General features: G+C 35.9%; 1 long non-coding RNA gene and 1 pseudogene across 1 annotated transcript; both read right to left on the reverse strand.

Moving 5' to 3' along the window:
• Positions 1–204: 204 nt before the first annotated feature.
• On the reverse strand, positions 205–3,311 carry LOC114095391 (large ribosomal subunit protein eL30 pseudogene; annotated as a pseudogene).
• An 8,959-nt stretch (positions 3,312–12,270) lies between these two features.
• Positions 12,271–13,172, reverse strand: LOC139705664 (uncharacterized). The gene is made up of 3 exons (XR_011707487.1): positions 13,084–13,172; positions 12,717–12,749; positions 12,271–12,347 (listed from the first exon to the last, which is right to left on the reverse strand). It is a non-coding gene; the product is annotated as an uncharacterized lncRNA (long non-coding RNA).
• Between the last annotated feature and the right edge of the window lie 1,995 nt (positions 13,173–15,167).

A 15,167-nucleotide genomic window follows, 5' to 3' on the forward strand; every position in this document is an offset into this window, starting at 1 on the left:
TTTTATTTCTCTGGTGTCTGCATCTATCTGTCCTAGAATTTCCAGAGCTTCATCATTTAAACTGAAATCAACTTCATAGAGAATTTGCATTTAGTATTTAGAATTTCATTGACAACATCACAGTGGTATTTTTTTTTCTTGATCCTAAATAAATATTACCATAAGCAATTTTTTAAAAGCTCTAGCAAGAAAATTTTTAAATGTTTACTTTTCACCAGTCTGTTCTGTCATGCTACTAATGATTTCAAAATCAACTGGATCAATGACAGCCAATGTGCCTACTCTGTTATTCCTAAATGCTGAAACCCTATTCAAGATTATTGCCACTGTAGTGATGAACACCAGGCATTTCCACAAAGCTAAGCACTTGTTGGCCAGGATAACTAATTTCTCTTTGTCTTCTCTGATCATCTTCAGAGTCTGCTTGTAACCTAACATATACTTTTCACTTTTCATAACAAGTCGGAGCCCAGAGTTGATCATCTCCTGAGATTTTCTTCATCTACTTGTGTCTGCCATCTTCCTGCCTTAGGTGCAAGGCAGTGCCCAACTAAGGACCATTGCCAAGATGACTGGGCAGCAAGAAAGGAAGCAGTTTCCACAGTGCAAAGTTCTTGCAGTACAGCCAGGATACCAGGACTCTCAAATGATTTGTTGTGATGTATTTTCTATATTTAAATAACAGAAATTTAATCGGAAACTTTATTGGATAGCTTGGGCCAATAAAGTGGGGGTAAGAGATGTGGAGAGATATTATAACTGCCTAGTATATGCCACAGGGTATCCATTGAATATTGTTGAACCAGTACCCAAGGTCCTCAACAATAAATTCACAAACCTTATTCCTAGATAATTTTCATCCCCTGACTCAGACTTCCAGTCTTTATATTGCTCAGCTCCATATCCCAAATCCTGAAATGGAATCTTGTTGGCCTGACTATCTGTTCCATACAGGCGTCAGTTTCTACCTGAGTTGACCTCTGCATCCTGAGGAGGGTTCTCAGAGATGAGGGCATCTCTGTAGGCCAGAGAGCTACTCCTAAACTGTGTTCCACCCTGACAGTTAACAATGTTAATTCTTTCCCTGACAGGTCTCAATATTACTTTTTTTTCTTCTTCTTAATATTCTACTTCTTTATTCATTCACCCACTCTATTCTTTAGTGATTGTCACATTCTATCCATAAGCAAATCATTCATTTTCTCCCTCTCTGTCCATATCTCAACTCTTTGAATTTAAATTAACTTTAAATTCTACATCCCAAAACTATATTTCCTGCTGCCACTATTATTAGTGTATATAAGAAGTGTCAAACAATTCCAAATTATTAATGGTTCTCAAATCTTCAAGAGTTTCATATTTTAAATTAACATAGATATCCACATGGATTTTTTCCTTAGAATTGCTCCCTTCAAATTCTATTACATTTTAATAATTCCAATTTTGACATAAATCACTATTATTCTCTGTTTAACATAGTGAATCTAATCTAGAACTTTTTTCTTTTCATAACTTTCTCATAATCTTCCTAATTAATACTAGTAATAACGCCTAAGAGCTGGGAGGGGCAAGATGACAGAAACCCACAGTAATGTAGCAGCACCCTGAGACTGAATTAAAAGAGCAGTTCTTCAGTGACAAATTGAGGGAGGAAAATGGGAAACACCTGTAGGCAACCTAGAAAGCTAGCAACCAGGTGAAAGCCAAAAATATCCATTTCTAAAGAAAAAAAAAAGAAAGAAAAGAAAAGAAGGTTAATAAAGCAGTAGATGGCTGCAGCATCTAGCAAGTAGTGGCTCAGGAGGAAAGGGCAGCTCTGCAAGTCTCCCACTGTCTTGTGCCGCTGTCCAGCACAATTGCAATCTGAGCAGAAAATAAGCTCCGAAATAGCAAACTGAACCAGCTTGGCAGGTGTTTCATTCTTTCTTTCCTTCTCTTTTATTTTCTGACTTGTTCATGATACACATGCTTTATGAAAACGGAAGACCAAAACAGCTGCTTTTAGGCTCCACTTTTCACTGGGTGGTAGAGTGCCCATGCTGTGGTCAGTTTGGGCAGAGAAGTGAGTCTGCAACACTGACCATGGACAAACCCAGCCACAGCAGAGGCTGTTCTTCTAGTCCACAGAGCAGGGAAGAGGGAAGGATGTGTGCATTTCAAAATGATGATCTCAGTGGCTTAGGAGGCTGAGGCAAGGAGATGGCGAGTTTGAGACCAGCCTGGGAAACTTAGACCCTGTCTCAAAATATAAAAATAAAAAAGTAAAAAGGGCTGGGGAGTATCTCAGTGGTAAAGGGCCTCTGGATTCACTTCCCAGTACAAAAAATAAGAAGAAGAAGAAGAAGAAGGGAAGGAAGGAAGAGAGGGAGGGAGGGAGGGAGGGAGGAAAAGAAAAGAAATAGGTAGTCTGTGCTCTGGAACAAGGACTATGGCTGACTGGGAGATGAACAGAGTAAGACAGAAAGTGGTGACCTTCATGTCAACCTCGCCCAAGCCCAAAATGGGCTGGAGGATAGACTGATACATGCCTCAACCTCCCCCTAGGCACATGAACTAAGACACTTGAAGCAAGGGGTGTGACACAACTCAGGTGGGTTTATAGGCAAAGTGGATGAGAGACCTGATTAGCACCCTTGAGTTCCTTTCACTCCAACCCCCAGACATAGGAACAAAGCCAGGTAGAATGTAAAGTCTGCTTTGAAGTAGACAATGCTCACCCCTCAGATGACCAGGTGAGGCGGGGATGGAACTCAGCATACAAACTACTCTAATACATGTTGGGTCAGTTTGGGTCAGAGGTGAGAATACATAAGTAGCTTGTTATCTGTGTCTCACAACATTTGTCATAGACAGGAGAATGTAATTTGATACCATGGAAAGTAAAGCCTCTATTTAAAAATCCGAAGCAAGAAGAACACTGAATCTACATGTGATAGATGCTGCATTAATTGCTAGATATTAACGAATTGATAGTGTTTCTTGCATTTTGCGTTTTGTCAGAGTTCTATCTAATTTTTTGTATTTGGTCAATTAATAGGATCCTCTTTCAATACCTCTTTTCTCCTCTTCCATCTCCATTCCCTTTCTATCCTTCATCCCTTTTTTAAAAATCCTCATTTTAACTTCTGTGTCTCTTCCTTTTTCTGCCTATTTTTCTTTCTATTTTCTTTATCTTTTATCCCTTCCTCTAATTTAATTGAGTATACTATCATTCACATATAAACCTCCCAGCCTACTCTTATATTACATCTCATCCATGGATCTCTTTGTTAGTAGAGTGCAGAGGTTATTGCCAATAACTATTACGGCATATATTGATATATAATTTGCCCTTAAATTACCACTATTACTGGCAGTTACTCTCTCCTTTCAAAGTGGTACCAGTGGTTGAAATTAACATCTGGATTTTGCTGATTGAAGGTGTTGAAGCTAAGATATACTCCCAGCTTGGGATTTATTATAAAGAGAGGAGTGCTCACTAAAGGACCTCCTCACAAAAGAAGAAGATGAACCCATGTGAACAGATGCATAAATCTAGAACCTTTGAAGACATGAGAAAATTGGTCAACAGGATACCTCCAAAAATTTAGGCAAACATTTTAAAAGTTGGTAGTTGAAATGATCAGTGAATTATCAAAGCTAAAGAATGGACAAAGACAGAAAATTCAGGAAGTGAAAGCACACTTCAATAAAGAGAGATTCTGAAAAAAAAAAAAAAGAACCAAACAGAAATCCTGGAAATGAATGATTCAGTAGATCAAATTTAAAATTAGCTTAAATTAGATCACATAAGAGATAGAATTTCAGGTTTTGAAGACAAGATATATGAATTTTAACTCTTAGCAATAAATACAAGAAAATAAGGAACCATGTAATAAAATACAAGAACTCTGGAACAACAGTAAGAAATCAAACATTAAGAATTATTGGTATTGAAGAGAAATCTGAGATATGACTAATGGCATGTATAAACGTTTCAGGGAAATAACAGAAAAAAAAAATCCAAACTTTGGGAATGAGCTATACATACAGGAAGTATTCAGAATTCCAAATAGATAAGATGAAAAAAAGAACTGCTGCATGACACATTATAATTAAGATTCCTAACATACAGAACAAGGATAGAATTTTTAAAGCCTTATGAGAAAATGTCAGTTCACATTTAGAGGTAAGCCAATCAGAATTACTTCAGCAGAAATTCTCAACAGAATTTATCAGCAAGATGGGGGTGGGGTTATGGCTCAGTGGTAGAGTGCTCGCCTAGCATACACGAGGCACTGGGTTCGATCCTCAGCACCTCGTAAAAATAAAATAAAGATATTGTGCCCACCTAAAACTAAAAAATAAATATTAAAAAAAAGAATTTATCAGCAAGAATTCTAAAGATCACAAGGGCTCTAAATCCTGAAAGAAAATACCAGGCAAAATTACTATATCCAACAAAGTTATCCTCCATAATTGAAGGAGATATTAAAACCTTCCAGGGCTGGAGTTGTGGCTCAGTGGTAAAACACGTGCCTGGAATGTGAGAATCCCTGGGTTCACTCCTCAGCACCACATATAAATATATAAATTAATTAACTGATTAATTAAATAAAATAAAAGATCCATTGACAACTAAAATATTTTTTTTAATGTTAAAAAAAAACTTCCAAGATAAGCTTTAAGTGAAAGAATTAATGACTACTAAATCAGCATTACAGAAAATACCCAAAGAAATACTACATAGAGAAGAAATTAAAAGTGACCCTCCAGAGCATGAATGAATGAATCTCACTAGAAGAATAGCTGAGCAAATGAGAAATAGGGCCACATTAAAAATAAAACAAAATGGCAGGAATTAATAAGCATCTTTCTATATAAACACTGAATGTAAATAGTCTCATTTCTCCAATTAAAATATATAGTCTGGAAGAATGAAAAAAACAAACACAAAGACCCATCTACATGTTGTTTGCAAGAGTCTCCTCTTACAGGCAAAGATAGCCATGGGCACAAATTGAAAGGATGGAAAATAATATTCCATGCAAGTGAAACCCCAAAACAAGCAAAAGTAGTTACTTTCATATCTAAAACAATACAAAACCAGACTTCAATCCAAAATTAATCAGAAGAGACTAGGGTCTCATACTAGTAAAGGGGCCAATACAACAAGAAGATATGAGAGTAAATATTTATACTCCAAATGTCAGTGCAACTAATTACATTTTAAAAACTACTCAACATAAAGAGTCAAATGGACCCCAAAATAATAATATGGGGTGATTTTAACACATTCCCTCATCAATATAGAGGTCACCTAGATAAAATAAGTAAAGACTCTTCAGACCTAAAAAATATTGTAAATCAAACGAACCTAAAACACATCTATAGAATACTTCATCCAACAACAACCAAATTTACTTCTCAGCTGCTCTTTGAAGATTTTCCAAAATGTCCCACATTTTAGGTCACAAAGCAAGTCTTAGCAAATATGAAAATTCAATACAATCCCATGTATCTTATCAGATCATAATGGAATAAATTAGAAATCAACAGCAAGAAACACTATAGAAACTTCATAAATACATGGAGAATGAACAAGTATTTTTGATAAATGAATGGTTTGTAGATTAAATGATGGTAGAAATTTAAAAGTTCCTGGAAACAAAGAAGAATTGAGATACAATCTACCAGAATCTCTGGGACACTAGAAAGGTAGTTATAATGGAAAAGTTTACAGCTGTGAAGGCCTACATTAAAAAATTAGAAGGATCCCAAGTAAGCAACCTAATGATACATCTAAAACTCCTAGAAGAATGATAACAAACCAATTCTAAACCTGCAGAAGGAAGGAAATAATTAACATTAGAGCTAAAATCAAAGAGAAGAAGAATAAAAAATTACAGAAAATCAATAAAAAAAAGACTGGATTCTTTGAAAGGTAAATAAGATTGATAAATCCTTAGTCAAATTTAAGGAGAGAGAGAGACAAAGAGAAAGAAGACCCAAATTAGTGAAAAAAGTGATATCATCACAGATATCTCTGAAAACAATGTGATTCTTAGGGACAACTTTGAAACTTTTATGTAAGAGGGAAAATACAAAAAAAAAAAAAGGGCAAATTTCTAGATACAAAATGACTTACCAACTTTGATCTCAGAGAATATAGAAAATCTAAACAGACTAATACTAAGAAATGATATTGAAGCAATAGTAAAAAGCCTTCCAAAAACAACAAAAAATCCTAGAACTCAATGGGTTCCCAGCTGAATTCTACCAGACCTTTAAAGAAGAACTAATGCTAATACTCTTCAAGTTATTCAATGGAACAGAAAGATAGGAGACACCTCCAAATTCATTCTATGAAGCTAGTATCATACTGCTACCAAAACTTCAAGAAAGAAATACCAATATTCATCAAGTACCATGATGAATAAAGATACTCAAAATCCTAAATAAATAATTGCTGAATAAAATTTTAGCAATTCATATTAAAAACACATTAAGAAGCTGTACATCATGACCAAGTTGATTTCATTCCACAGATGCAAGGATAGTTTAATATATGCAAATCAATAAAAGTAATTCATCACATAAATAGAATAAAGGACAAAAAAATCACATGATCATCTCATTAGATGCAGAAAATCTGGCTAAATCTAGCACCAATTCTTGTTTAAAATTATAGAAGAAATTAGAATAAACGTACATCAATATCATAAGTATTGTATATGTCAGAAACAAGACAAGGATGTCCACTCTCACCACATCTGTTCATTATAGTACTTGATATTTTAGCCAAAGCAATTATGCAAGAGAAGGAAATGAAAGGAGTCAAATGTGAAAGGAAGAAGTCAAATTGTCACTGTTTATATGATTTGATTCTATACTTAAAGACACCCCAAAAAAATCACCAGAAAACTTCTGTAACTAATAAATTCATCAAAGTAGCAATATACAAAATCAATACACAAAAATGAATTACTTTTCTATATTCCAATAATGAACCTGCTGAAAAGGAAATTAGGAAAACATTTTATTCTCAGTATTTGAAAAAAAAAAAAAAAACCTAAAACCTGGAAATAAATCTTACCATAGAGGTGAATGACTTTTTCAATGAAAATTATAGAACACTATAGAAAGAAATTGAAGAAGACTTTAGAAGATGGAAAGACCCACCATGTTCTTAAATAGGCAGAATAAATACCAATGATTCTCTTCACAGAACTAGAAAAAAAAATCTTAAAATTCAATGACTTTTAAATAAAAGACTATCCAAAGCAACTCTAAGCAAAAAGAGCAATGCTGGACTTCAAATCACAATATCTGACTTCAAACAATATTATAGAGTTATAGTAACCAATGTGGTGCCAGCATAAAAACAGACAGGTGGACTAGTGGAACAGAATAGAAGACACAGAAACAATCCCACCCAGATTTTATCCCTGACAAAGTCACCAAAAACAAACATTGGAGAAAAGACAGGATTTTTAACAGAAGGTGCTGGGAAAACTGAATTCTCACATGTAGAAGAATGAGACTAGATTACTATCTCTCAACCTACACAAAAGTCAATTCAGAGTGAGTCAAATACCTAGAAATTACATCAGGAAGTTTGCAACTGCAAGAGGAAAATGTGCTCCAACGTGTAGGTTCAGGAAATGATCTCCTTAATAAGATTCCTAAAACGCAGGAAATAATACTAAGCATTAATAAATGGAATGACAACAAATTTAAAAGCTTCTGCAAGTCAAATGAAACAATGAGGAGCATAGAGAGCCTACAGAATGGGAGAAAAATCTTTTCCAGCTACTCTTTTGACAGAAAATGAACATCCAGAATAGATAAAGAACTCAAAAAACTTAACACCAAAATAAATAAATAAATAAACCAACGAATAAATGGACAAATGAGCTCAACAGTTATTTCCCGAAAGACAAAATACAAGTAGCCAATAAATATGTGAAAAAAGTGTTCAACATCTTTAGCAATTGGGAAAGTGTCAATCAGAGCTACACTGAGATTTCTTCTCACTCCAGTTAGAATGGTAGTCATCAAAAATATACAGAGTTACGAAAAATTGTGCTGTGAATGGATAATTATGATTGTAATGCATTGCACTATTGTCATGTATGTAAGAAATAAAAATAAATAAAAAATTAAATCTCAAAAAAATATAAATAATAAGATATGCTGGTGAGAGTGTGGGGAAAAAGGAACACTCACATATTGTGAGTGGGAGAGTGCATTAGTACAACCACTGTGGAAATCAGTATGGAGTTTCCTCAAAAGACTAGAAGGGAACCACAATATGATCCAGCTGCACCACTCATCATATTTATCCTAAAGAATTAATAATATCAGCATACTACAGAATACATGCAAATTCATGTTTACAGCAGCACAATTCACAATAGTCAAACTATGGAACCACCCTAGGTGTTCATCAACAGACTAATAGATAAAGAAAATAGGGTATATATATCCAATGGTATTTTATTCAGCCATAAAGAAAAATGAAATTATGATAGCTGTAGGAAAATGGATGGAAACTATTAAGACTATTATGTTAAGCGAAATAAGCCCAACTCAAAAGGTCAAGGGTCAGAAAAAAGAAAGGAATTGTGGAAATTGATCTCATGAAAAACAAAGGAGGTCAGTAGAATAGAGGAAAGGGAAGGGATGGAGGGAGGGGTAGAGCTGGGGAGGGTTGGTGGCAAAATCATATTGTTATCTTTGTGCGTATGTGTTAATATGTAACAACACATCCCACCATTATGTACAGCTATAACACACCAATTAAAAATGTGGAGAAAAAAAAGGAAGCATAGAACTTCCATATAATTCAGGAATTTCACTTCAAATATGCAGTTACCCCAAAGAATTGAAAGAAGGAACAAAAACAAGTATTTGTACACCTATGTTCCAGTAGCATTAATCACAGTAGGTGAAAAGTAGAAATTATGCAACGTCTGTACAGATGAGTGGATATAGAAATATGGTACATACATATAGTGGAATCCTTAAAATGGATTAAAAATCTGACACATGCTCCAAGATGAATTTTGAAAATTATAGCAATTTAAATACACTCAACATAGAAGGGTAAACATTGTATAATTCTACTTGCATGAGTGTACCTAGAAAAGACAGATTCATAGAGACAGGGTGTAGAATGGTGGTTACCAGGAGCTGGAGGAATGGGGAGGTATTGTTTGAGAGGTAGACAATTCTCATTTAGGGTAACATAAAGTTTCTGGAAGTAGATTATAGTAATGGTTATAAAACAATAAATATACTAAATGCCACTGAGTTGTACACTTAAAAACAGTTAAAATGATACATTTTATGTTACACATATTTTATCACAATGAAATACTATTTTTTAAAAAAAGACAAAATGGGAACCAACATATGACCCAGTTATCCCAATCTCCTTAGCATTTATCCAAAAATTAGCGCACTTATAGTGATACCCACTTTCTATGTTCACAGAAGTGTAATTCACAATAGCTAAGTTATGGAACCAGCCCGGATGTCTATCAACAGATGAATGAATAAAGAAAATGTGATATATACACACAATGGAGATTTACTCTGCCATAAATCAGAACAAAATTACGCATTTGCAGGAAAGTGAGTGGAACTAGAGAACATCATGCTGACTGAAACTAACCAGACTCAGGAAGTTCAGAGTTACATGTTTTCTCTCAAATGTGGAAGCTAGAGAGAAAAGGGGGTCTTGTGAAAATAGAGGAGGGAGGGCATTAGGGGGAGGGAGAAAGAAAGTGACAGGGGATCTACACAGGAATGAATTAGATCAAATTATGCCATGTTCGGGTCTGAATATATCACAATGAAGTCTACTATTTATAATTCTAATTCATCTATTACAAAATAAACATATCAACATCACAGTTGCAGTATTTCATTTAATTCCTAAAGCAACATTATGGATATCAAATCAAAATTTGGGAATGGGGACTGAGGTTGTATTAGATCTTTTTTAAGTACTGGGAATTGAACCCAGTGGTGATCTAGCACTGTGCTACATTTATTTTAAGACAAGTTTTTGCTAAGTTTCCCAGACTGGCCTCGAACATATGATCCTCCTGTCTCAGCTTCCTGAGACACTAGAATTACATGCATATGGGTCACCTTGCCTGGCTTATTAGCCAGCTTTTTATTACTATGACAAAATACCTGAGGCAGGTTAATTTTGAAAGGAAAGGGATTTATTTAGGTCACAGTTTGCGGGTTCAAGGGAAAGGTGCTTTTGTTAGTTTACAGTTCTAGTGAGGACCCTCCAACCTGGATCCCATTGAGGTGGGTGCCAATACTGGGAGCATGTTCAAGAGAAAGTGATCACATCATCAGACAGGAAATCAGATAGAGACTTGGTCCCACAGTTCCATTCAAGGCCATTCCAACTGAGCTAAGCGCCCCCCCTGCTGGGCTCTACTTCTTGTTTTGTGGCACTAGGGATTGAAGCCAGGGGCATTTTATCAGTGAGCTACATCTTAACCCTTTTATATTTGATTTTTGAGCAGAGTCTTGCTAATTTGCTGAGACTGATAGTCAACTTGAGATCCTCCTGCTTAGCCTCCTGAATCTCTGGGATTATAGGCATTTACCATCAAGCCTGTTTAGGATCCATTTCTTAAAATCCAACACCTCAATACCACACTTGAGGACCAATCCTCCAACACATCAGTTGTTGGGGGACAAACCAAGTCCAAACTATAATAGATGCGTTGGTTTTTCACTTCAAATCAATGGTCTGCATATCTGACATCTCATACTCCTCTCTCCAGATTTTATCTCTTACTAACATCTAGGGACATTGATGTATTAATGACCATGAGAAATGGAACTACAAACATTAAACTGCTTTCTTTTTATTGTGTGTGTGTGTGTGTGTGTGTGTGTGTGTGTGTGTGTGTGTTAGCAGACAGCTGCAGTGGTCCTTGCATTTTTCAGCCGTATCCTATTTCCAATTCTCTTTCTCTGAATGGGCTCCCTCTTTGATCATTCCACCAGTTATCCTGTTATTAAGCTAGTAACCTCTGGCACACAGCAAGATCAATGTGTCTAAGAAATCCTCTTCACCCAGGATAAGTATTATCACTGCACCCACTGTGCAGATAAGGAAACTGAGGTGTGGTGATATTAAGTGTATAAGGTCACACTCAGGTGAGTGGAGGATTTTTACTCAAGTAGTTTGATTTTAGAGCATAAAGTCATTCTTCTTTATGGCTGAGTTAGATTTCATTATATATATATATATATATATATATATATATATATATATATATATATATATATCAATGTCTTTATCCATTTATCTGTTAATGTGCATCTAGGTTAGTTCCATAGCTTAGCTATTGTGAATTGAGCTGCTGTAAACATTAATGTGGGTGTGTCACTGTAGTATGCTGATTTTATAGCCTTTGTATATATGCCAAGGAGTGGGATAACTGGGTCAAATTCCACTCCCAGGTTTTTGAGGAATCGCCATACTGCTTTCCAGAGTGGTTGCACCAATTTGCAGTCCTACCAACAAGTATTAACTTTCCCTTTTCCCCACATCCTTGCCAACATTTGTAGTAACTTGTATTCCTAATAATTGCCATTCTGACTGGAGTGAGATGAAATCTCAGTGTAGTTTTAATTTGCATTTCCCTAATTGCTAGAGATGTTGAAACTTTTTTCGTATTTGTTGACCATTCATATTTCTTCTGTGAAGTGCCAGTTTAGTTATTTATTGATTGGGTTATTTGGGTTTTTTGGTATTAAGTTTTTTGAGTTCTTTGTGTATCCTGAAGTTTAATGCTGTATCTGAGGTGCAGGTGGCAAAGATTTTTCTCCCATCTATAGGCTATCCCTTCATATTCTTGATTGTTTCCTTTGCTGTGAAGAAGCTTTTTAGTTTTATACCATCCCATTTATTGATTCTTGATTTTACTTCTTGCACTTTAGAGGTCTTATTGAAGAAGTAGGTTTCTAAGTTGACATGATGAAGATTTGAGCCCACATGTTCTTGTAGTAAGCACACAGTCTCTGGTCTAATGCCTGGGTCTTTGACTCACTTTGAGCTGAGTTTTGTGGAGGGTGAGAGATAGGGGTTAAATTTTATTCTCCTACATATGGATTTCCAGTTTTCCCAGCACCATTTGTTGAAGAGGCTATCTTTTCTCCAATATGTTCATGGTGTGTTGTAGTCAGCTTTTTTGCTGCTGTGACTAAAGGACCCAACCAACACAATTATAGAGGAGGAAGAGTTTATTTGAGGGCTCATGGTTTCAGAGGTGTTAGTCCATAGAGGGCTGGCTCTATTCCTCAGGGCTTGAGGTGAAGCTCAACATCTGGTGGGGGAGGGTGTTAAAGTCAGAATTAGACAGAACAGATAAATAAATCGAGTCAGATCAAAGATATGGAGGCCAAATTGGGTCCAAAAAGTTGGAGACTCCCTCCTGAGGGTTTGAAATGTTAATGCCTTCAGAGCCCTTCCTTATCAAGATAACTTGCCCCTGTTCCAATTTTCCCATGGATTGTCTATCCCTACAAAGAGTTATAAAAGTTGTTAATGCTCTCTGGACCCTCTTCCCGCCCAGATAACTCTGAGCTTTAGCCCTTGGGGCTAAATCCCCAGAACCACCAAACAAACAAACAAACAAACAACAACAAAACAGTCTTCTTTCAGTCCCTGACCTTGGGACACCACCACTTCTCACCTTTTGGCCACCCCACTGGAGCGTCTTCTGGGACTAGTCAAGTATGCAGGAAGGAAAGAGAGAGAGGGAAGAGAGAGGGAGAACAAAGAAAATCTAGGATGTATAAAAGAGGCAGAAGAATTCCAGCTGTGGCCCCCTTCTCCCTCCCAGGAGATATTTGTATTATCTCTTTTTAAATACCTCCCCCCTTTTTTTTAAAGAGAGAATTTTTTAATATTTATTTTTCAGTTTTCGGTGGACACAACATCTTTATTTTATTTTTATGTGGTGCTGAGGATCGAACCCAAGCCCGGCGCATGCTAGGAGAGCACATTACCGCTTGAGCCACATCCCCAGCCCAAAAATAAACCCTTTTGTATATGCTTGCCTCTGCGTGTTTCTCTAATGTTGTACTTCCACATGTAAGGAAGCAGGACTCATCACTGATAACCCGCAGTATCCATGGCAGAGGAGGCAGCTCACATCATGGTGATCAGGAAGCAAAGAGAGACTCCACTCTTCAGATACAAATATTTATGCCAAAGCCACGCCCTAATTGCACCTCCTCCAGCCACACCCTACCACTTCAGTTTACCACTCAGTTAATCCCTATCAGGGGATTAATTCTCTGATTGGGTAAGGACTTGCAAAACCCATCATTTTCCCTCTGAACCATCTTGTATTGTTTCACACATGAGCTTTGGGGGAACACCTCACATCCAAACCATAACACAGTGCTTTTGTCTGGTATGAAATAACTTTATTTGTGTAAGTTTGTCTCTGTGTCTTCCATTCTGTGCCATTAGTCTTCATGTCTGTTTTTGGGCCAATATCATGCCATTTTTGTTACTGTAGCTCTATGGTATCATTTAAGGTCAGTATTGTGATGCCTTTGGCTTCATATTTATCACTAAGGATTGCTTTAGCTATTCTGAGCCTCTTATTTTTCCAAATGAATTTCATGACAGCTCTTTCTATTTCTACAAAGAACATCATTGGAATTTTGATGGGAATTGCATTGAGTCAATATAGCACTTCTGGTAGTATGGCCATTTGACAGTATTGATTCTGCCTATCCGAAAACATGGGAGTTTTTTCCATCTTCAAAGGTCTTCCTCAATTTATTTTTTTAGTGTTCTGTAATTTTCATTGTAGAGATCGTTCACCTCTTTTGTTAGACTGATTCCTAAGTACTTTATTTTTTAGGGTTTTGTGTGTGAATGGGATAGTTTTCCTAATTTCTCTTTCAGCTGACTCATCACTAGAGTATAGGAATGCAATTGATTTATAGGTATTAATTTTGTAACCTGATACTTTGCTGAATTCACTTAAGTTTACTGGTTGATTTTGGGGGGTTCTTTAAATATAGAATGATGTCATCAGCAACAGAGATAGTTTGAGCTCTTTGCCTATTTGTATCCCTTTAATATTTTTCTTTTGCCTAATTGCACTGTCTAGAGTTTTAAGAACTATGTTGAATAGAAGTGGTGAAAGTGGGTTATCCTTGTCTTGTTCCTGTTTTTAGAGGAAATGCTTTCAGCTTTTCTCAATTTAGAATGATGTTGGCCTTGGGTTTGTCATATATAGCTTTTACAATGCTGAGGTATGTTCCTTCTTCCCCTAGTTTTTCCAGTGTTCTAAACATGAATGGATGTTGTATTTTGTTAAATGCTTTTCCTGCATCTATTGAGACAATCATGTGGTTCTTGAATTTATATTTTATTCAACCCAATATATCTCAAATATAATTTCAATATCTGATTAATATAAAAATTTATTAGATTCTTACAAAGATAAACATTCTTACCAAATGACCTAGCAATCACACTGGCATTTACCCAAAGAAGTTGAAAATGTATGTGCACTCAAGAACCTGCGTATATTTATAGTAGTTTCATCAGAAGTGCTAAAGCTTGGAAGCAACCAAGATATCCTCTAGCAGGCAAATGGATAAACAAACTAGTGCATACAGACAATAAAAAACTATTTAATGCTAAAAAATTAAGCTATCAACTCTGAAAAGACATGAAAAAACTTAAATGCATATTACTTTTTTATATTTTGCTTTTTAGTTGTAGTTGGACACAATACCTTTATTTTATTTTTATGTGGTGCTGAGGATTGAACCCAGGGCCTTGCACATGCTAGGCAAGCACTCTACCACTGAGCCACAACTCCAGCCCCTTAAATGCGTATTACTAAATGAAAGAAGTCAATCCAAAAGGACTACCTACTATATGATCTCAATATGTAATATTCTGGAAAAGGCAAAACTAATGAGATAGTAAAAAGATCAGTGGCTGCCAGGTTTGTGGGGAGAGAAGAATAAATAGAGGATTTATTTTTTGGAAAAATATTCCATATGATGGTATAATGGTGAATATATATCATTATACATTTATCCAAACCCAAAGAATATACAACATCCAGAGTGAACCCTAACTTAAAACTATTGTCCAGGTTGTTTGGGCA

This window comes from Marmota flaviventris, chromosome 5, assembly GCF_047511675.1.
Source record: "Marmota flaviventris isolate mMarFla1 chromosome 5, mMarFla1.hap1, whole genome shotgun sequence".
Classification (NCBI taxonomy): Eukaryota; Metazoa; Chordata; class Mammalia; order Rodentia; family Sciuridae; genus Marmota; species Marmota flaviventris.